This window comes from Taudactylus pleione, unplaced genomic scaffold (genome assembly GCF_031769625.1).
Source record: "Taudactylus pleione unplaced genomic scaffold, aTauple2 ptg000005l, whole genome shotgun sequence".
Taxonomy (NCBI): Eukaryota; Metazoa; Chordata; class Amphibia; order Anura; family Myobatrachidae; genus Taudactylus; species Taudactylus pleione.
This window is the reverse complement of record NW_028284408.1, coordinates 26,225,663-26,245,917: the sequence shown is the minus strand read 5'-3', so window position 1 is coordinate 26,245,917 and position 20,255 is coordinate 26,225,663. Positions and strand designations below refer to the sequence as shown.

At 45.5% G+C, this 20,255-nt stretch overlaps 1 long non-coding RNA gene across 1 annotated transcript; it reads left to right on the top strand.

Annotated features, from left to right (window-relative positions):
• The first annotated feature begins 9,414 nt into the window (after positions 1-9,414).
• LOC148543304 (uncharacterized) lies at positions 9,415-19,149 on the top strand. The gene is made up of 3 exons (XR_015879408.1): positions 9,415-9,523; positions 18,512-18,590; positions 19,003-19,149. It is a non-coding gene; the product is annotated as an uncharacterized LOC148543304 (long non-coding RNA).
• The last annotated feature ends 1,106 nt before the right edge of the window (positions 19,150-20,255 follow it).

Here is a 20,255-nt window from a genome sequence, read left to right as displayed (position 1 = left end):
TGTTTGAAGTATAGCAAATAAATGTGGCCATAGAATGGTGTCGAACGCCCTCATCGTGTCCAGACTTAATAACATATTCTGGGTATTGGCCATGCCCGAGGAAGACGCCACTGCCGCTATAGCCGTCCGTATTCCCTTCAAAGAGTGACGACACTACACAAATCCCAACTAATGCGAGGTAAGCAACTCCAGTAGCATCACCTGCAAGCTATCCGCCATGATTTTATCCAGTAGTTTTGCATCAGTATTTAGCAGACTTATGGGCCTATATGATTCTAAGAGAGCAGGGTCCCTCTGGGGTTTAGGAAGCAAAATAGTGGTTGTATGTGTAAAATGTGGGAAAGGAGAGCCATTTTTTAATAGGTCCTTAAATAAACCGACCAGAGCTGGTGCCATTTGATGCTGTAGGAGTTTTTAATATTCATTAGATATGCCATCAGGCCAGGAGACTTACCCAGATGTAACTTGTAGATAGCCGACAACACCTCATCTATAGTTACGTCCTCACTAAGCATCTCTCTCTGACCAGGGGTTAGCAAAGGTAATGAGGCCTCAGAAATCATGCGTGTATGGGCATTGCAATCAAAAGGTAAATCCTGATATAGAGCTGAATAATAAGTTCAAATTGTTTCACTATTTCCTCAGTAGAGGTCACAGTCATATTTGTGGAAGGGTCCCTAAGTGTTGTTATATATGTCCGTTTGCTCCAAAGTATTGACATCTTAGCTAGTAATCGACTAGCTTTGTTTCCCCATCTAAAGAACTTATGTTTAGTAAAAAGGAAATCCTTCTTCGCCTGGCATAATAGATGGTTATTAAGCGACTGTTTCGCCTGAACATATGCCTCCTGTGAGGCGGTAGTAGGACACGCAATATATGTCTGTAGAGCAGAGGACAATGTTTTAGAAAGGGAATAATAAATAACCCTAATTTCCCTTCGCTGCCTAGAAACATATTCTATTATGTGCTCCCTTAAGACCGCTTTTGACGCTCCCCAAAACACAGTAGGATTATTCCAAGCATCCATATTGTCATCTTGATAATTCATCCACTGAGTAACCAAAAAGGTTTTAAAATTATCAGATTGGTACAATTAAGCTGGGAAGTACCAAAAACTTGGGCCACTAGATGTATGTCCCAAAGAAAAGGTTATGGACACTGGGGCGTAGTCTGACACTAGGATCGCATGAATTCCAATATCCTGAACAATAGGGACTAAGGCCCTCATTCAGAGCCGTACGCTCTGAGCAGAGCGCACGCTCTGCATGAGGGCCGGGCTCCATTTTCATGGAGCGTCCTCCTGGACGCTCGTATAGCTGTGGGTCACCACCCACAGGCTATACGAGCGTGCATTTTGATGGCCGCGATGGTCGTGACCATCGCGACCATCGAAATTGCGAGCCGGAGCCTGCGGTTGAGGTTTTCAACCGCAAGCTCCGGAGTGATTTTGGCTCTATCAGAGCCAAAATCACTCCCACTGACATCACTAGTGATGTCAGTGGGCTGGCTTCTGACGGGAGGCGTTCCCGTGGGAACGCCCCCGTCAGGGAGGCACGCCCCCGGCACGCCCACCAAAGGGGGCGTGCTGTCAATCAACATTGACAGCACGCCCCCTTTGATCGGACACAACGAGCGAAGGAAAGTCCTTCGCTCGTCGTGTCTGGCGCATGCGCACGACGGAGCTCCCTCCGTCGTGCGCATGCTCTGTGCAGACCATCGACCCACTTGCGAGCGGACAGCCGCTCGCGAGTGGGTCTGAATCAGGCCCTAAATTATTAGAAACATACATTTTATCTATTCGGGACCACGAATTATGTACTGCTGAATGAAATGTGAATATTTTACCAGTGGGGTCTCCATATATCAGTGAGCTGGAGAGTTGTTGTTAGATTTTGATATTGTTGCCATGCTAATTGAGATCTAGATTGCAGGACTGGTTGTCTATCAAGAGAGAAGTTTTCCACTGAATCTCCTGCCCATATTATCGGAAAAGTAAGGCGTTGGGCCAGAATTTGTGTTATACCCCCGATGCATGAGGAGCAACATTGGGAGCATATATATTGGCCAGGGTATACTTTTTCCCCAAAATCTCCACGTCCAAAATGAGGTACCAACCATCTGAATCAGCTACAGTATTTAAAATGGAATAATGCAGATTTCTGTGGTAAAGGATAGCTACTCCCCTGACTTTTCTGCAATAGCTTGCCGACACACATTTGGCCATCTTATCTTTAATTGCCTCTAACTCAGTCTTCTGCTGGTCGTTAGCGGAGATTCTTCCATCTTACGTTCCAGTTGATCTGTGCGATCTCCAATAGCAACAAGCTTTGTTTTAACCTTGCGGTTAGCGGGCGTGAGATCCTGAGTAAGGTCAGTCTTAAAGGCCGTTAAAAATGACCTTCTCCCCACCAGTCCAGTGGTGCAGGAGCATCAGAAAGCGATTTTGTTGTGCACATACAGGACGATGTCACTTTTGTGATTGGAAAAAAAATGGTAGTAAAAGGGATTTATGTCCCTATATCACACCGACCCTGCACCTACAGATGGTGGAACCCTTTTTCAAACTAGGATACTGCTGAGAAGTTACTGTGTGGCCCCCTAGTACCTATTGTCAGGTGAAAACCAGACAAGCTTTACTGAATACATAACATTTTTCATATATGAACAGGAGTTAGTATGTGCCCATAATTGAACCTGTAGTCGTGGGGGCACTCATATTTGCCAGTCCCCCTTCTGTTTTTGCCAGGCCCCCTACTGTCTGCCAGCCAGCCACCTTTTATCTCCGCCTGCCTGCCCCCCTTCTGTCTCCACCATCCAGCCCCCTTCTGTATCTGCTTGCCAGCCCCCCTTTTGTCTTTGCTAGCCAGCTCCCTTTCTGTCTTTTCCAGCCAGCCCCCTTTCTGTCTTTGCCATCCAGCCCCCTTTCTGTCTTTGCTAGCCAGCCGCCTTCTGTCTTTACCAGCCAGGCCCCCTTCATTTGCCAGCCCCCTTCTGTCTTCACCTGCCAGCCCCTCTTCTGTCTCTGCCTGCCAGCCCCCGCATGACACCTACCTTTTTCTCTTCTAACAGGCTGTGGCTCCTCTCCCTTTCAGCCTTATGACATCATGCGCATCGGCTGGCAAAAAAAAAACTTTATTGGACGGCTGTCGGGCGGCGGCAGTAGGAGATATCAGAGATATAATCATGACATCTCTCCCATCCCATAGTGCAGAGCGAGAGCGAGCCCAGAGGAGTGGACAGCGGCAGTCGTCGGCAGGAGCGGGGATCAGGCAAGTTGCTTTTTTTGCTATGTGTGTATTTTTTTTTCTGGCACAGCACAGGGGGGGGGGGAGTGTGGCTAGGATGGGGCACTGTATAGGGAGCGGCCGCTACCGGGGGCACTGCATTGTGGGTGCAGCTACTGGGGGTACGTTAGGGGGAAGGATGTCCGCTACTGGGGGCACTGTATTGCGAGGGGTGCTACTGAGGGCATGTTATGAGGGGGGGTGGCCGCTACTGGGGGCACTGTATTGTGGGGGCTGCTACTGGTGGCACATTATGTGGGGGGATGGACGCTACTGGGGGCACTGTATAGGGGGGACTACTACTGGGAGCACTGTATAAGGGGGACTACTACTGGGGGCAATGCATAAGGGGGACTTCTACTGGGGGCACTGTATAGGGGGACTACTACTGGGGCACTGTATAGGGGGACTAGTAATGGAGGCAATGCATAAGGGGGACTACAACTGGGGGCACTGCATAGAGGGGACTACTACTAGGGGCACTGCATAAAGGGGACTACTACTGGGGGCACTGCATAGGGGGACTACTACTGGGGGCACTGCATAGGGGGACTACTACTGGGGGCACTGCATAGGGGGACTACTACTGGGGGCTATGCATAGAGGGGACTACTACTGGGGGCACTGCATAGGGGGGACTACTACTGGGGGCACTGCATAGGGGGACTACTACTGGGGGCACTGCATAGGGGGACTACTACTGGGGGCTATGCATAGAGGGGACTACTACTGGGGGCACTGCATAGGGGGGACTATTACTGGGGGCACTTCATGAAATTATGGGGGAGGGGGCGCCAGTCCATTACCTTGCCAGGGGTGCTCGGATCCCTAGATACACCCCTGATCAGGGAAGTACCACGGAGCTGTCCTGCTACAGGTTTATTTTTTTTGTAAACCGTTTTGGACTACACAAGATCAGAAAGGGTAAGTATAATTCTCGCTACACTATAGAAAATGTGCATGACCATTATTTATTGCCATTACGGTACAAAGATCATTGTTATTAATTATGGTGGCAAAAATCTTAATAAAATAATCAAGGGGGAACAATTATCAATTACATATAAAGGGCTCAAATAACCATTTACATTAAAAAGTGGGTGTAGTTATAATTTAAATATATATAAGGTTCACATATCTTTATACAAATCTTATATACAAATACTGTATATATGTGTTATTTTTAAGGGGGTTTAGTATTGTTTTCGAGATTCCAAAAACAATCCCTTCTGTTTGTTCCTCTGCACATGCTCAGTCATACACTCGGTAACAGTCTCCGTCCCTGCTTGCGGTGATCGCCGACAGGGTAAGTACAGCTCCAGCCTCCCGAAATTGATTGACATGTGTATACAGGCTTTATACTAGCCTGCATACATGTATATTTATGTGCTTTTATATTTAACATTTATATATAAATGTTAAAAAGAATCGCACATAAATATACATGTATACAGGCTAGTATAAAGCCTGTATACACATATCAATCAATTTTGGCAGGTTTAAAAGGCTATAGGTGGACTTACCTGCCACCGATTACCGGGAAGCAGGTACGGAGACAGTCGGTTACTGTCACACAGCGAACTCTCAGACCCTCATACTGCACACGGCGCTGCCAGTTCATTGGTTGGCATATCTCCACTGGTCAGTCTTCCCAAAGAGCACATGCTGTGACAACCTAGTATCTGTATGTTGGCCTTTCTCCTGAAGCTGGCGCGGCATGGGCGCAGCCATTGTGCTTTGGTCAGTTGTCTCCAGATTTGTCCAATCACTGAGGAACTAGTTTTCACATGACCTGTGCAACCAATGACTGTCCAGAGCACCCTATTTAAACCCCTCGCTTGCACTTGCTCATTGCCAGTTCAACTTGTATTCTTCTGCCTTCTGACTCTTGCTTCTGCAATTGCTCCTGTGCTCGTCACTTTCCAGCTGTGAGCACTTGTCTCCTGTTGTTACACCAGTGTGCTTCTCTGCCTCAGCCTGCATATTCCGGTGTGTAGTTACATCTACAGCCTGTGCACCTCAGCGTGCAGTCACACCCTGCATATACTAGCGTGCAGCCACAACCTGCATATCTCAGCGTACAGTCACACCCTGCATATACTAGCGTGCAGCCACAACCTGCATATCTCAGCGTACAGTCACACCCTGCATATACTAGCGTGCAGCCACAACCTGCATATCTCAGCATACAGTCACACCCTGCATATACTAGCGTGCAGCCACAACCTGCATATCTCAGCGTACAGTCACAGCCTGCAAATACCAGAGTGCAGCTACAATCTGCATACACAAGCGTGCAGTTCCAGCCTCCATATACCAGAGTGCAGCCACAATCTGCATACACCAGCGTGCAGTTCCAGCCTCAATATACCAGCGTGCAGTTCCAGCCTGCGTATATATCAATGTGTAGTATCAGCTACTATCTGCTAATACCTCCGAGCAATTTCTGCTTAAGTCTGCAGGCTATCAGCATATATAAACTGTCAACTTCTACAGAGTGCATACAGTATATTTCTGTTGAGTACCACATGGACTGAACTCATGTCTAGTGTTCCTAACATAACTCCTATACCGTGTTCCTGATACACCTATTTCAGCTCTTCTCATATATCCGTATTCTAGGCTTCATATTGTGCTACCACCATTGCTGGGTAGCACACCAGTTCCTCTGCCTAGTATTTGTTCTGTTCTCCATCCTGCTCTGTCATTCCATATGGAGATCTGATTGTGGAAAAGCCTCATCCGACTATCGCACTTCATTCACTCAAGCACCAACTAGTCTAGCCCACTGGTCCCAGGGCCCGATTCAGACCCGCTCGCTGGGCTGCGTTCGCACGTAGCCTGCGGATGTTTACAATCTGCGCATGCGCATAAGACGCAGTGTGCATGTGCGAACTAGTCCATGCGATCGCTAAGCGATCGCCCCTTGTACACAGACGCCTCGCTAGAGTGAGTGACAGGATGAGCAGTTTGTGGGTGGTGATGGGGGGTGGTCGATGGAAACAGGGGCCATTTCAGGGGCGTGCATAATTAATTTGCAGCATCAGCATACACGTCACATGGCTGAATTACACACAGCAGCACTCGCAGTGCTTGCGGTAGGGTATGGGCAGCCACAAGTGCTGCGTATGGGTCCGATGGTACTCGATGTTACCGATTGTTTAATACACTTCCTAGAGATGACGTGTGTTGCTAAGAGAAAGTGGGCATCTTGTGACAGGCTGGTGGGTGTCTAAATACATACCGCGATCTCACGCCAAGAAATAGTGGGCATGCTAATGTCTTGCCGTGCGATCGCAGGATTTGCACACTTTGGCAGCTGATGGCTGCATGTGAACGCATCTAGCGAGCGGGTCTGAATCGGGCCCCCAGTTCCAAGTCTGAATCATTCACAGATTCTGACAGTTACCAGCGGCTCTCTGTGAAACGAACACCCCCTGCCGGTTCCACTTGGCACTTGACTGGGATTCAAACTTTTTATCAGAACACAGCTTCCTTCATAAAGACAACCTATCTACCGCAGTCACAACCGGCCGGTGTGATCCGCGTGCAGACGCTGCCGGAACATTGGCCAGTACCTTCAGCTGTAAAATCCCAGCACCTGCTCTCATCTCAGGAGAGCAGCTACTAACAGCATGTAGATGTTGCCGGAACATTGGCCAGCACCTCCAGCAGTAATATCCCGGCACTGGCTCTCATTTTGTGTGAGCGACTACCAAAAGAGGTCACTTACACGACGGACCGGCGGGTGAGTCTCTCAGTAAATTACACACTAATTATACAGAGATCTCTGTAGAATTGTTTTCAACCACCATATATTATACAGTGTCGGACTGGAGTATGAAGGGCCACCGGGGGAATGCAGTGTTAAGGGGCCATTGCATTAGGGTGTGGTCAGTTACCACAGGGGAGGCCAGTCCCCACAGAGCTTTGATAGACATTAGAGACCATGTAACTGACCCTCAAATAAAGTGCACAATATTTAAATTTCAAGTGCACTTATTACTGAAAATTACAACAGTGCACCCTTGAAGAAGGAGTATTACGTAGAGACTTGCCGGTGTCAGTTCTTTATAAAAAGTCTGTCATGTTTGTAAGAGCTATTTAAATACACTACCTAAGCGGCAGCTAATAGAAGGAACCAAAGTATCTACACATCTACAATGATATACTTTGTTGCAAATTTTATCCAGCCAGTCTTCTTGATAGGAATAGATGATTTTTGCAAATCTTTATGTACCTAGAGTGCTAAATACTTGTGGGTTTGTTGCTTTAAAGCATAATTGGTATCTATATATGTGTAAAATGTATTAGATTATAATTATTTGTTTCAAAGTAATATATTTTATATGTTTTATTAAAGTGTGATCTTATTTTTTTCATATATGTATGATCTTTTTTATTTATTGTTTTTTCTGTTGTATTGCTGGACATAATATTGTATATATTGGAGACCAAGCACTGCTATATATGTAGATTATACCTGTGATGGATGTGATTTTCACTAATGAGGTTTCCGTATTGACATAGCGTAATGGGAGTTGCATGCCACATCACATGAATGGCCAAGTAATACTTGGTAAAATTTTGGACCGTTTTCCTCTATATTCTTAAGTGGCACTGGGCCTGTTTCAGACCCGGACGTTATGCTGCGCTCGCATTGAGCGATTTTTCGCAATCTGCGCATGCGTATGAGTCGCAATGCGCGTGCGCGAACAAGTCATTGCGATGGGAAAGTGCTCACTCATAGCCCGCAGTCGGCTATTTTGAGTGACAGATAGTGCCATTTGTGGGTGGTAACAGGGGAAGGTGCTTGAAAACGGCGGTGTGGTTATGCTAACGCAGGCGTGCCCGACCGTCAGAACGGCGTTTAATGGGTGTGCATAATTAGCAAAGTAGCCTCATTACACACGTGACTGGGTTGTATTTTAGCCAGAACTGCTCGCAATGTTGTGTTAGGAAAAGGCTACCATAAGCACTGCGAGCAGCTCCGATGGCTCTCGATGTTACCGATTAATCCTACAACTGCCGGAGATGATGTGTGTTGTGAGTGGCAAAGGGGCGTCTTTATACAGGTGCGAGCGCATAGTGCGGCCGCTCGCTATTACTTAGTGGGCGGCTTTACGCGACGCAGTGTGAGCACATGATTTAAATAGCGGGCCCCTTTTAGCCAGCGAGCGGACACAAATAGCGTCCGAGTCTGAATCAGGCTCACAATATGTTATATATAACCTTGGGGTATCTATCTGACCAAATAAATTTGGAGGTCTTTGTTGCAAATTGTTCAAGAAGATGTAGTTCTAATGCTGACATCACAGTGTCAACAGTTATAATGTTGAAATGTCGGCATGTCCAAAAATAAAATGGGGTCCCCCCCTTCTGAGGATCAACCAGCCCAGGGCTCTTCCCCACACCCCCGATGGCGGAGGGTGTGAGGGAGATTGGTCAAAGATAGAAATAATATTGTTCTTTACAGTGGGACTACAGGTCCCAGCAAGACTGCCCTGTGGCACTTGTAGAACAAGTGGAAGCAGGCAGCTGGCACCTGTAACCCCATTGTAAAGAAAATATATATAAAAAAAGACAAGACACCAAAGGCTTTATGCCTGTATTACATTCTGGCACACTCACAGTACACACTAAAGGCCCCTACACACGGAACGATATTGCCAACAATCCGACGGATTGGAACAATAATTCAGCAATATCATTCCGTATGTATGCACGATATCGTACATTGCCTGCTCCCTTGGGGTCATCCATCGTTTCGCCTGATCTTTCTGCATGTTCACAATATCAGGCGTATCAACTGATGAGCCCAAGCAGTGCTACGGGGGTGGGGGGTGGGGAGGGCGGTATATCAGGTGGCCAGTGCATCGCCTTGTGTGTGGGGACTGTCAGATATGTCGGCCCTCGGAACGTCAGTCGCATCGGTGGGTACACATCGTACCGTGTGTACCTAGCTTTAGAGTGGTCTGACTTAGCCAATCATGACTATACTGCAGGTGCCCACGTGGGTCCTGTCAGTCTGTGTGCTATACAGTAATGCAGTATAGTGGGTCTGCGGGCATCAGGCATTCCATTTTTTGTTTTGTTTCAGAAGACCTGGAATTCTACATAGAGAAGGGGACCAACCTCTTCCAGCAACTGACCACATCTCTGGTATGGTGAGGTCGTGATGCTGCTACTGCCTGGTAGAAGAGCCCTGCAGATGAAGAGAGAAAACAAGACTGCCTAAGGTAACTTACCTATGGGAGGTGCTGTGGGACTACATTACATATAGTGCTGATTGTACAGACAGGGCCTGACAGCATAATAGGGAAAATAATTAGAGTTAAGGTAGACTTACCTTGATAACTCCTTTTCTTTGAGGTCCATAGGATCCACAGGGATACCATGGGGATAATTTGGTTGGAGATATCCAGGCACCAAATAGTTAAAGCACTCAGCTCCCAGGATGCCTCGGGTCCTCCTCTATATATACCTCACCCCTAGCCATAGACCTTCAGTTTTGTTAACAAGCCTCAAGGCAGGAGAAGGAAAGATGAGAAAGAAGAGCAATCATACACCAGAAACACTCTTACACCAGATGAGAGAACTCGTGACTAAAAGAAAAAATTACCCATGCAGCCAGGTGCATCAGGGTGGGTGCCCTATGGACCCTATGGACCTCGAAGAAAAGGAATTATCAAGGTAAGTCCACCACAACTCTAATTTTCTTCTTCAGGGTTCATACCATAGGGATCCACAGGGATACCATGGGGATTTCTAAAAGCAGTACCCCTAGGGTGGGGGACGCTCCTGAGCAGAAAGGAGAACTTGTCGCCCAAAGGAAGCATCCTGAGAGGCAAAAGTATCAAAGGCATAGAACCTAAGAACAGTATGGACAGAAGACCATGTGGCTGCCTTACACAACTGTTCAGCAGAGGCACCACGACTAAATGCCCACAGTGGCCCTACAGACCGAGTAGCATGTGCTGTCACCGTGTTTGGGACAGGGAGATCAGTGTACACCTGAGAGATAGTCATGCATAGCCATCTCGCCAGAGTCTGCTTGTTACCTGGCCATCCTCGTTTGTGAAAACCATATAAAACAAAAAGAGCATCTGATTTTCTAACAGAGTTTGCATGCTCCACATAGATACGGAAAGCACGAACTACATCCAGGGAGGCTTCACCTACAGAAAGATCTGGAGCCTGAAAAGCTGGAACTACAATTCATTTACATGAAAGCAGGACACTACATTAAGAAGGTAACCCTCCCTTGTACGAAGAACAGCTCTATCCTGGTGAAAAATCAAAAATGGGGAGCGACAAGAGAGCGCTGCCAAATCAGAGACTCTGGGCCTGATTCAGAGCTGCTCGTAAGCGGCCGCTCGTTCGCTCCGAGCGATGTTCGCACATCTGCGCATGCGTATTGGTCGTAATGCGCATGCGCCAACCAGTCATTGCGGTCGAAAATCGAGCGCTTGCAAAATAGCGAGTGCCTGCTAATTTGAGTGACAGGATGAGGCGTTTGTGGGTGGTAACGGGAAGGTGCTTGAAAATGGGGAGTGGTGATCCAAACGCAGGCGTGCCAAACGGTCAAAACAGGCGTTTTAAGGGTGTGCATAATTAACAAAGCAGCGTCATCGACCACGTCACTTGGTTGTTTCTTAGCCTGAACTGTTCGCATGATTGTGGTAGGATAAACCTACCACAAGCACTGTGAGCAGTTCAGATGCCTTTCGATGTACTCGATTAATCAAATAAATAGCGGAAATGATGTAGGATGCGAGCGGCCAGGGGGCGTCTTTACAAAATAGCGAGCGCATGTTTCGTTCGCTCGCTCAGACATAGAGGCGTCAACAGACCGCAAAGAGCGAGCGCTCAATTTAAATAGCCGGCCCCTTTTTCTGAACGAGCGAGCGCAAATAGCGTCCGGCTCTGAATCAGGCCCTCTATGTGCAGAAGAGATAGCGAGGAGAAATAGTGTCTTCGCTGTCAACTATTTCAAATCTACAGAGTCCAAAGGATTAAATGGGGGAGCTTGTAGCCCCTTAAGAACCAAAGACAAATCCCATGGTGCTACCGGTGGGATAAAAGGAGGCTGAACTTGCAGAACTCCTTGAAAAAAAATTCTAACATCTGGTAATGAGGCAATCTTCCTCTGGAACCAGACTGCTAGTGCAGAAACCTGCACTCTGAAAATAGCCAGGCGTAGACCCTGGTCTCAACCTGCCTGGAGAAAAGCCAGTACCCTGGAAATCCCAAACATCTTAGGATCATATTTTCTGTGGGAACACCATTGACCAAAAGAATGCCAAATGTGGGCAGAGGCAGGCTTTCGTGCCCTAAGCATCATCTGAATTACAGAACTGGAAAAAAACTTTGCTCTTAAGATGGAAGATTTAAGAGCCACACCGTCAAAGCCAGACGTGGTAAGTCCGGATGCTGGCAGGGACCCTGCATTAGCAGATCCTGCCATAGAGAAAGAGGATACGGACTGTCTATGGATAGATTCTGTATGTCGGTGAACCAATGACGTCTGGGCCAAGCCGAAGCTACCAGTATAACTGTTCTGCCTTCCTGCTTGAATTTTCTGAGAACTCTTGGGAGGAGGGAAATCGGAGGAAAGAGATACGCCAGCTTGAAGTCCCATCTTACTGCCAGTGCATCCACAAAGGCTGCTGATGGGTCTCTGGACCTGGACCCGTACCTGGGGACCTTGTGGTTGTGACGTGAGGCCATGTGATCTATTTCTGGTAGACCCCACTTGTTTACCAGGAGCTGAAACACTCCCGGACGGAGAGACCACTCTTCGGCGTGTATGTCCTGGCGACTTAGGAAGTCTGCTTCTCAATTGAGTACTCCCGGTATGAATATTGCCGAGATAGCCGGAAGATGACGTTCTGCCCAAATCAGAACCTTTTTCACTTCTTTCATGGCTGCATAATTTTTTGTGCCTCCCTGATGGTTGAGGAAGGCCACTGTAGTCGGGTTGTCGGACTGGATCTGGACCGGGTTTGCCCTGGAGCAGGTCCTGTGCCATGATAAGTGCTTTGTATACTGCTTGCAGTTCCAGAATGTTTATTGGCAGATGACTTTCCTGATTTGTCCATCTTCCTTGAAAGGTGTGATGACCTGTCACTGCCCCCTATCCACGAAGACTGGCATACGTGGTGAGAAGCACCCAATTTGGAACACAAAATGGGCACCCTTTGTTCAGATGGTCCTTTTTCAGCCACCACAAGAGGGAGTCATATACAAAAAACTGAAAAAATCCGTAGATCCCGGCGCTAGTATCCAAAAATAGTGAAAGAAATCAATGAAAAAACTTTCAATATCAAACTAGATAAAAATAATTAAATGAAACAAACTTTGCAGCAAGTGAATGAAGCCGGGGAGGGTTTATATTTGAAACAAACTATATAAATTGGATGACACTGCGCTAAGTAGTTCTATATGAGTTCTATACAATTATACATAGATTTACCACAATGGTCTGCTTCCTATTAAGGCACACAAAATGCTAATGAATTAATTTATATTATTATATAGTAAAGAACTATTCTTTAAAAGTGAAAAAAAATTGTTACATAATCAAATGAATAGGCCCATTCACGTATATGTGATACAATATTTCAATGAATAGAAACAGTGTTACATCAGTATATATAAAAATGACAATGTTGCTAAAAGTTCTAACTAAGCATTCAAAATTATTAAAATTAGTCAAGTAAAGTGTCGAAGGCTAATGGATATGACAGAAAAACTTAGCTGATGATAAAAAATGTCCAATGTTTATATGGCTTTTACACTGGCGTCCCAGTGAAGTATAAATTAGTATTAAATAATGCGAAAAAAAAAAAATATTTACCCTTCCAGGTATAGGTGTGTAATCCCGAATAAACGGTGAGGCTGCACTCAGAAATGAGGGCTAATACTGCTCTGTTTTTAAATAGCCGGCCACTGTGTGTTAGCAGGTTCCCAACAACTTGGTGAATGGGTCTATTCATTTGATTGTGTAACAAATTTATTCACTTATAAAGTATGATTTTTTACTATATAATAAAATTTATTGATTAATTAGAATTTTGTGTGCCTTAATAGGAAGCAGACCATTGTGATATATCTATATATAATTGTATAGAACTCATTTTGAACTACTTACCACAGGAGGTAGTGACAAACCTGTGGAGTGAGAAGGATCCTCTGGGACCTTATTAGATGATATTGTCCATTCCACCTGGAGAGAATCAATCTTTGCAGAGGCCTGCAAATGGAACTGAGCATACCCCACAAAGTAGAAGGTGGATACCATTGATCCCAGAACCTGCATCACTAACAGAATGGATACCCTTCACTTGTGTAGCAGCTTGTCCTCTGGCAGAAACACCCTTTGTGCCCGAGAATCCAAAAGAGCTCTCAGAAGCACCATCAGCTGTTTTGGAGAAAGCGATGATTTCTTCCAATTGATCATCCAGCCATGCTTTTGTAGGCAGGCTTTGTTCAGTTGAAGATGGTCTTGTAAAACAATTGGAGTCTGCCCCAATATCAGAAGGTCATCCAAATATGGTAGTATTCTGACTCCCTGACGCCTGAGATAGACCGTAATTACTGCCATTATCTTGGTAAATACCCAGGGAGCCGTAGATAGGCCAAAGGGTAGGTACTGAAATTGGTTATGTTGCTGAAGGACAGCAAACCATGGGATGACATAAAAGGAACATGCAGATATGCATCCTGAATGTCCAAGGGGGATGCAGTCAGGAAGCCGACGGTCGAAATGCCGGCCGCCGGCTTCCCAACTGTCAAATCTCGGTAGGGTACTAATGACAGGCGTCGAAATCCCGACGCCTGTCATTATACCTATGTAGGGAGCCCAACGCCCGGCATACCAAACGAAGGTAAGCCGGGGGGCGGGCGTGGACAGCCGCAGGGGGGGAAGGTTAGGTTATGGGCTCCCGAGGGGGGACTTAGGGTTAGGCTAGAGGAAGGGGGGGTTAGGGTTAGGCACCCCCCTGGGAGACTTAGGTTTAGGCTGCGTGGACGGGGAGGTTAGGTTTAGGCACTTAGGGGGGGTTGGAGCTAGGCACTAGGGGGGAGGTTAGGGTTAGGCACCCCTAAAGGAGGGTTAGGAAAAGGGGGGGGAGTAGGGTTAGTAAACATTTACCTTTTTATCTGTCGGGATCTTCACTGCTGCCGGGCTTCCGGTGTCAGGATTTGAACCGCCGGACCTATGTATATGTATATAACTATAAATGTATATATATATATATATATATATATATATATATATTTCGTACCGATCCCATCCAGAAACCATATAATCCCCAGACTCTATTGCCAAAATAATTGACATGAGAGTTTCCATACAAAACTTTGAACCTGTTGAGGGTTTTTAGATTTAGAATAGGGCGATGAGCCCCATTTAGTTTCTGAACCGATAATAGATTGGAATAATAACCTGAAGGGCCAAAGCATTGACCGCATCTGATGGAGGATCTGTGCAAAAAAACTTCTGGGGAGGATGCCTCCTGAAAGTGAGAGCATACCCCTGAGAGACCACTTCTTGGACCCATGCATCTGTTGTTGTCTGACGCCAGTAATCCACAAACTGAAGAAGTCGGCCTCCCACCCTGGGATCCATCCAGGAGGAGGCCCGCCCCATCAGGCCGAGAGTTTATAGTCCAGTTTAGAAGCTTGACATCTTGCGAAAACAACTGAGGATGGAAGGACCGAAAAGAAACCTGCCTAGACTTTATTGTAGCCGTAGATAGCAGACCTGCTGATTTTGAAGCCACCAGAGTAGCTATCATTTTATCTAACTCTGCTCTAAACAGTACCTTTCTATAGAAAGGTAAGACTTCCAGAGCCTTCTTTGAACCTGTATCAGCTTTCCAGGATCTTAACCAAAGAGCCCTGCGTACCACTACTGAAGCTGCTGATGCCTTAGAAGCTAGACTTCCAGCATTTACTGCAGCTCCTCCCAGATAGGAAGCCGCTTCCCGTATATGGGAGATATACATCATCTGTTCTCTGGTAGCATCTGGTAGAGATTCTTCCAATATCCCCATCCATTCTTCAACAGCTTTGGCTACCCAGGCTCCAGCCATAGCTGGACAAGTAACAGCTCCAGATGATGAAAATATTGCCTTAAGACATGCTTCAATTTTTCCATCTGTGGTATCCTTCAGAGAAGATGCTGACGGAATAGGCAATGTAGCAATTCTGATTAAGTGCATCACATGACCATCCACAGTAGGGGGTACCTCCCACTTAGTACATACAGAAGCTGGGAAAGGACACAACAATTTTATTATTTTATTCATATAAAACCATTTGTCCGGGTTACCCCATGCATCTTTCATAAGCTCAGTGAGCAGTACTGATATAGGAAACTCCGTTTTGGCCACGTTCCGGTGGTGTTTAAACACTGGAGCCTTCTTACTAGGAGCTGGTTCATCATCCTGCATATCTAGGATTGATTTAACCGCCATCACCAAAGAAGGAACATCCATTGTGGAAGGATGGTCCTTCTCCCCCGAACTAGACCCAGGAGAGGAACCCTGTGCATCATCTGATTCCTCTGATGATGCGTCTGAATCCATATGTTGAGCAGACTGATAAAAAGATAACTTGCGCTTAGGCGCCTTAGTAACTACTGGTTTGCTTTCAACATTAGATGGTGCCATACTCTGATTAGAATGGCCATAAACATCCTTCCAGGAAGGATGCATAGGAGGTGCAAACATGGCATGCTGTGGACACCCCATCCAAGGAGGCAGTCTGGGAGCAGCCATACGATCCACAAACTGCTTCATTACCTGGGACAAAGAGGATACCCAAAATGGCTCTTGTCCAGGGACAGGTAAACTAGACTGGTGAGGTGGCTCTTTATAACAGACAACACACACACCACCCTTTACATCCTGAGGGGACAAACAGGCCATACAGGCTTTACATGAAACCAGCACAGGAGCCTCCACCTCCATTTACCTTTATCTTTTGACATGTTCAAAATAAAGGCAATAAATGCAATGCTATGTGACAGCATTCACAAAATGAATGTGAAGTACTCAAGCAAAAACCTCCACCCCAAGGAGATGAAGAGAAAAACACAGTGATAGTTATACTTGACCAACAGAAATAAAAGACAGTGTCAATACAGCAGCTACCAAACGTAATATAATTACAATCAACTCTAAATGAACTACACAAACACCAGGAATGGTAGGACATAGAGCGCTATATACCTTAACCAATGGAGAGGCATACAAGGAGATTGATCCAAAATCCTCCTGAGACCAACAGCTACAGTAGCGCACTGATAGTGGACCATGAACATCCCATATACACTTGGAGGGCAGGCAAAACAACCCAGACGTGCAAAACCCTTTGTAGGGACTGCGTCTGGGTCGGAGCTGCCGGGGGAGCGCCTAACTCCCCTAAGCTGCATCAACCAGCCGGGTACGCTGGCCTCATGGCAGCAGATCTGCATCTGCTGCCGATCCCCTGGCATCAGACGATAAGGCCCTGGTGGTCTAGTGAGGATGCGGATGCTCCCGGGCCCTGACTGCAGCGGCTTCTCTGGCGCCGGAAGCAAGGACTGCCATGCAAGTTTCCTTGTAAGCGAGGAATCGCCCGACCTGATATCTCAGTGCGTCCAGTTACAGTCCGGGTCCCAGCATCGCAGCTAGCATGCTCAGCGAGACCCACCAGAATCACCAGCCCTGTTACTGGTGTAGCGGCTCGGTGGAGGTAGATGGAGTCGCAGTATATGCATCTTAATTCAGAAGCCTAGTACTGCCAACCCAAAAGCATAAAAATAAAATATAAAATAAAAGCTTAGGACTGCTGTTACAAAGGTGCATCTTAATCCTGCACCAAACGAACAACTGAAGGCCTATGGCTAGGGGTGGGGTACATATAGAGGAGGACCCAAAGCATCCTGGGACCTGAAAGCTTTTACCATTTGGTGCCTGGATCTCTCCAACCACATTTATCCCCATGGTATGCCTGTCGATCCCTATGGACCCTGAAGAAGTAACAGATGCTGGGGCACAACACATTACATAAAGGGGTGTCAAACTCTAACTTGCCTCCATGTGACTGGAATGATGATATGCACGTGGGTACCACCCCCAAAAGGGGAGTGTTAGCGTAAACAGAGGCAGAGGAGAGCAGCTCATTTGGCAGCACAGATGGTGTAATGGTTAGCATTATTGCCTCACAGCACTGAGGCCATGGGTTTCGATTCCCACCACGGCCCTACCTGTGCGGAGTTTGTATATTCTCCCTGTGCTTGCGTGGGTTTCCTCTGGGTACTCCGGTTTCCCCCTACACTCCAAAAATATACTGGTAGGTTAATTGGCTCCCAACACAAATTAACCCTAGTGTGTATGTGTGCGCGCGCATGTGATAGGGAATATAGATTGTAAGCTCCACTGGGGCAGGGACTGATGTGAATGGCAAATATTCTCTGTAAAGCACTGCGGAATATGTGTGCGCTATATAAATAACTGGTAATAATAATAATAATTGAAGCCTGGTAATTATAACTATATGAAGCTAGTTGTCATGGCCAGTATAAAAACATTGCAGCTAAGCAGATCTACGCAGTGTGTGGCTGCAGGTGATTGGATGTGTGACTGCAGGTGATTGGATGTGTGGCTGCAGGTGATTGGATGTGTGGCTGCAGGTGATTGGATGTGTGGCTGCAGGTGATTGGATGTGTGGCTGCACACTTCTGTGTAACATTGTTTTACCAAGGTGCAAAATGCTTCTATTTTTTTCTGAATAAAGCCCTGGGTCTGCAGTGGAGCAGATGGGTGAGAAAGGAATTAAATTATGAATACAGATTTTAAAAGCTCTCTTTTAGTATTTGCAGAGGCATGAAAACTTTGAAGAAATGCCTTTCCTTTTAGATAGGAGAGAGGGTCTTTCAGATGTATCTCCTGCATTAGTGCTATGACACCTTTTAGAATTTGGAGGTATTTTAGGGCCATAGTTGATTTTATTAAGCTTTCAAATATATTAACATTTAGAAAAATAAATCTATGACTGATAGCAGTAAGTAAAAGGAAGAACTCTTCGGTTTGGCTGGAGTTATAGCAGACTCCTAAGTGCAGAATCACAAGTGCAAAATAGATTTTAGGGAAAATGTCAGCGTTAGACCGGCATTACTGGTTATATCCTCAGCTGATATTGATTGAATTGACCCCTCCTATCTTTGTCTCCAACAGGTAATCAGCAATTATTATCTCAAAGTCTGCTGCAGAACATTACCCCTGATGTGCTGCTTTATTTGATTTATATATTTAGGTAATCAGCAATTATTATCTCAAAGTCTGCTGCAGTCTTATATTATTTTATTGTATATAAATTGCATAAGTACTATCTCCAGTCTTTAGATTGTGTGTAGGCATGATTGATCTTAAGTTCTAAATGTTTGGTATGTGCTACATGTTTGTTCAAGCCATTTTATTGCTGGGTCTGTATTGGCTAGCTAGTGGGGGGGTTGTCATTAATTAGGATGCACACTTGGCTACATCTGTCCTTAAATATCATTCACTAGGCTGGTTAGCCTTGGCTGGAGTTATAGCAGACTCCTAAGTGCAGAATCACAAGTACAAAATAGATTTTAGGGAAAATATTCTGCGTTAGACCGGCGTTACTGGTTATATCCTCAGCTGATATAGATTGAATTGACCCCTCCTCTCTTTGTCTCCAACAGGTAATCACCAATTATTATCTCAAAGTCTGCTGCAGAACATTACCCCTGATGTGCTGATTAATTTGAATTATATATTTAGGTAATCAGCAATTATTATCTCAAAGTCTGCTGCAGAACATTACCCCTGATGTGCTGCTTTATTTGAATTCTATATTTAAGGAATCAGCAATTATTATCTGAAAGTCTGCTGCAGAACATTACCCCTGATGTGCTGCTTTATTTGAATTCTATATTTAAGGAATCAGCAATTATTATCTGAAAGTCTGCTGCAGAACATTACCCCTGATGTGCTGCTTTATTTGATTTATATATTTAGGTAATCAGCAATTATTATCTCAAAGTCTGCTGCAGTCTTATATTTTATTGTATATAAATTGTCATAAGTACTAGTTCCAGTCCTTAGATTGTGTTTAGACATTATTGATCTTAAGTTCTAAATATTTGGTATGTGCTACCTGTTTGTTTAAGCCATTTTATTGCTGGGTCTGTATTGGCTGGCTAGTGTGGTGGGTGGTCATTAATTAGGATGCACACTTGGCTACATCTGTCCTTAAATATCATTCACTAGGCTGGTTAGCCTTGGCTGGAGTTATAGCAGACTCCTAAGTGCAGAATCACAAGTGCAAAATAGATTTTAGGGAAACTTTCAGCGTTAGATCGGCATTACTGGTTATATCCTCAGATGATATTGATTGAATTGACCCCTCCTATCTTTGTCTCCAACAGGTAATCAGCAATTATTATCTCAAAGTCTGCTGCAGAACATTACCCCTGATGTGCTGCTTTATTTGAATTACATATTTAGGTAATCAGAAATTATTATCTCAAAGACTGCTGCAGTCTTATAATATTTTATTGTATATAAACTGCCATAAGTACTATCTCCAGTCTTTAGATTGTGTGTAGGTATGATTGATCTTAAGTTCTAAATATTTGGTATGTGCTACATGTTTGTTTAAGCCATTTTATTGCTGGGTCTGTATTGGCTGGCTAGTGGGGGGTTGTCATTAATTAGGATGCACACTTGGCTTCATCTGTACTTAAATATCATTCACTAGGCTGGTTAGCCTTGGCTGGATTTATAGCAGACTCCTAAGTGCAGAATCACAAGTGCAAAATAGATTTTAGGGAAAATTTCAGCATTAGACCGGCGTTAAACTGAAGGAAACAGAAGGAGAACATTTCATCAAACACAACTAAACTGTTATCAATACTGCATATGCACACCTATGGAGCATCAAGTGTGAGTTCAC